We start from the raw sequence: 2,500 nt of genomic DNA on the forward strand, positions 1-2,500 counted from the left end.
GGCGGTGCCATGGCATGGCATGCTGACCAAGACAGTGCCATGGCATGCTGGCCGAGGCCGTGGCATGGCATGCTGGCCGAGGCCGTGGCTTGCCATGCCGCCACGGCCGTGGCATGCTGGGCAACGGACCGGCATGGCATGCTGGCCGTAGCGGTGGCACGACATGCTGGCCAAGGCAGTGGCATGACATGTTGGCCAAGGCTAAGGCATGGCACGCTGTGGCATGGCACGCTGGCCAAGGCAGTCGCAAGGCATGCGGGCCGAGGCCGTGGCACGGCATGCGGGCCGAGGCCGTGGCATGGCATGTTGGGCAACGACTTGGCAAGGCATGCGGGCCGAGGCCGTGGCATGGCACGCGGGCCGAGCCCGTGGCATGGCTTGCGGGCCGAGGCCGTGGCATGGCACGCCGGCCGAGCCCGTGGCATGGCATGCGAGCCGAGGCCGTGGCATGGCATGGCATGCGGGCCGAGGCCGTGGCATGGCATTCCGTCCTTGGCATGCGGGGCAACGCTGTGGCATGGCATGCGGGCCGAGGCCGTGGCAAGGCATGTTGGCCAAGGCCATGGCATGGCCCGCTGGGCAACGCGGTGGCGTGGCATGCTGGGCAACGCCGTGGCAAGGCGTGCGGGCCGAGGCCTTGGCATGGCGTGCGGGCCGAGGCCGTGGCATGGCATGCGGGCCGAGGCCGTGGCATGGCATGGTGGGCAACGACTTGGCAAGGCATGCGGGCCGAGCCGTGGCATGGCACGTGGGCCGAGCCCGTGGCCATGGCTTGCGGGCCGAGGCCGTGGCATGGCACGCCGGCCGAGCCCGTGGCATGGCATGCGAGCCGAGGCCGTGGCATGGCATGGCATGCGGGCCGAGGCCGTGGCATGGCATTCCGTCCCTGGCATGCGGGGCAACGCTGTGGCATGGCATGCGGGCCGAGGTCGTGGCAAGGCATGTTGGCCAAGGCCATGGCCTGGCCCGCTGGGCAACGCGGTGGCGTGGCATGCTGGGCAACGCCGTGGCAAGGCGTGCGGGCCGAGGCCTTGGCATGGCATGCGGGCCGAGGCCGTGGCGTGGCAGGCGGGCCGAGGCCGTGGCATGGCATGTTGGGCGACGCCGTAGCAAGGCCTACGGGCCGAGGCCGTGGCATGGCATGTTGGGCGACGACGTAGCAAGGCATGCGGGCCGAGGCCGTGGCTTGTCATGTTGGGCGACGTCGTAGCAAGGCATGCGGGCCGGGGCCGTGGCATGGCATGTTGGGCAACGTCGTAGCAAGGCATGCGGGCCGAGGCCGTGGCATGGCATGCGGGCCGAGGCCGTGGCATGGCATGTTGGGCGACGCCGTCGCAAGGTATGCGGGCCGAGGCCGTGGCACGACATGTTGGCCAAGGCTAAGGCATGGCACGCGGGGCAACGCGGTGGCATGGCATGCTGGGCAACGCGGTGGCAAGGCATGCGGGCCGGGGCCGTGGCATGGCATGTTGGGCAACGTCGTAGCAAGGCATGCGGGCCGAGGCCGTGGCATGGCATGTTGGGCGACGCCGTAGCAAGGCATGCGGGCCGAGGCCGTGGCATGTCATGCGGGCCGAGGCCGTGGCATGGCACGCGGGCCGGGGCCGTGGCATGGCATGTTGGGCGACGCCGTAGCAAGGCATGCGGGCCGAGGCCGTGGCATGTCATGCGGGCCGAGTCCGTGGCATGGCATGTTTGGCAACGCCGTTTGAAGACATGCGGGCCGTGGCATGGCATGGCATGCGGGCCGAGGCCGTGGCACGACATGTTGGCCAAGGCTAAGGCATGGCACGCTGGGCAACGCGGTGGCAAGGCATGCGGGCCGGGGCCGTGGCATGGCATGTTGGGCAACGTCGTAGCAAGGCATGCGGGCCGAGGCCGTGGCATGGCATGTTGGGCGACGCCGTAGCAAGGCATGCGGGCCGAGACCGTGGCTCGACATGTTGGCCAAGGCTAAGGCATGGCACGCCGGGCAACGCGGTGGCATGGCTTGCTGGGCAACGCGGTGGCAAGGCATGCGGGCCGAGGCCGTGCCATGGCATGTTGGGCAACGCCGTAGCAAGGCATGCGGGCCGAGGCCGTGCCATGGCATGCGGGCCGTGGCCGTGGCATGGCATGTTGGGCGACGCTGTCGCAAGGCATGCGGGCCGAGGCCGTGGCGTGGCATGTTTGGCAACGCCGTGGCAAGACATGCGGGCCGTGGCATGGCATGGCATGCGGGCCGAGGCCGTGGCATGGCATGTTGGGCAACGCCGTGGCAAGGCATGCGGGCCGAGGCCGTGGCATGGCATGATGGCCGAGGCCGTGGCATGCCATGTTGGCCAAGGCTAAGGCATGGCATGCCGTGGCAAGGCATGCGGGCCGAGGCCGTGGCATGGCATGTTGGGCAACGCCTTGGCAAGACATGCGGGCCGAGGCCGTGGCATGGCATGGCATGTTGGGCAACGCCTTGGCAAGGCATGCGGGCCGAGGCCGTGGCATGGCATGCTGGCCGAGGCCG

This window comes from Camellia sinensis, chromosome 15, assembly GCF_055761805.1.
Source record: "Camellia sinensis isolate YWXY chromosome 15, ASM5576180v1, whole genome shotgun sequence".
Lineage (NCBI taxonomy): Eukaryota > Viridiplantae > Streptophyta > Magnoliopsida > Ericales > Theaceae > Camellia > Camellia sinensis.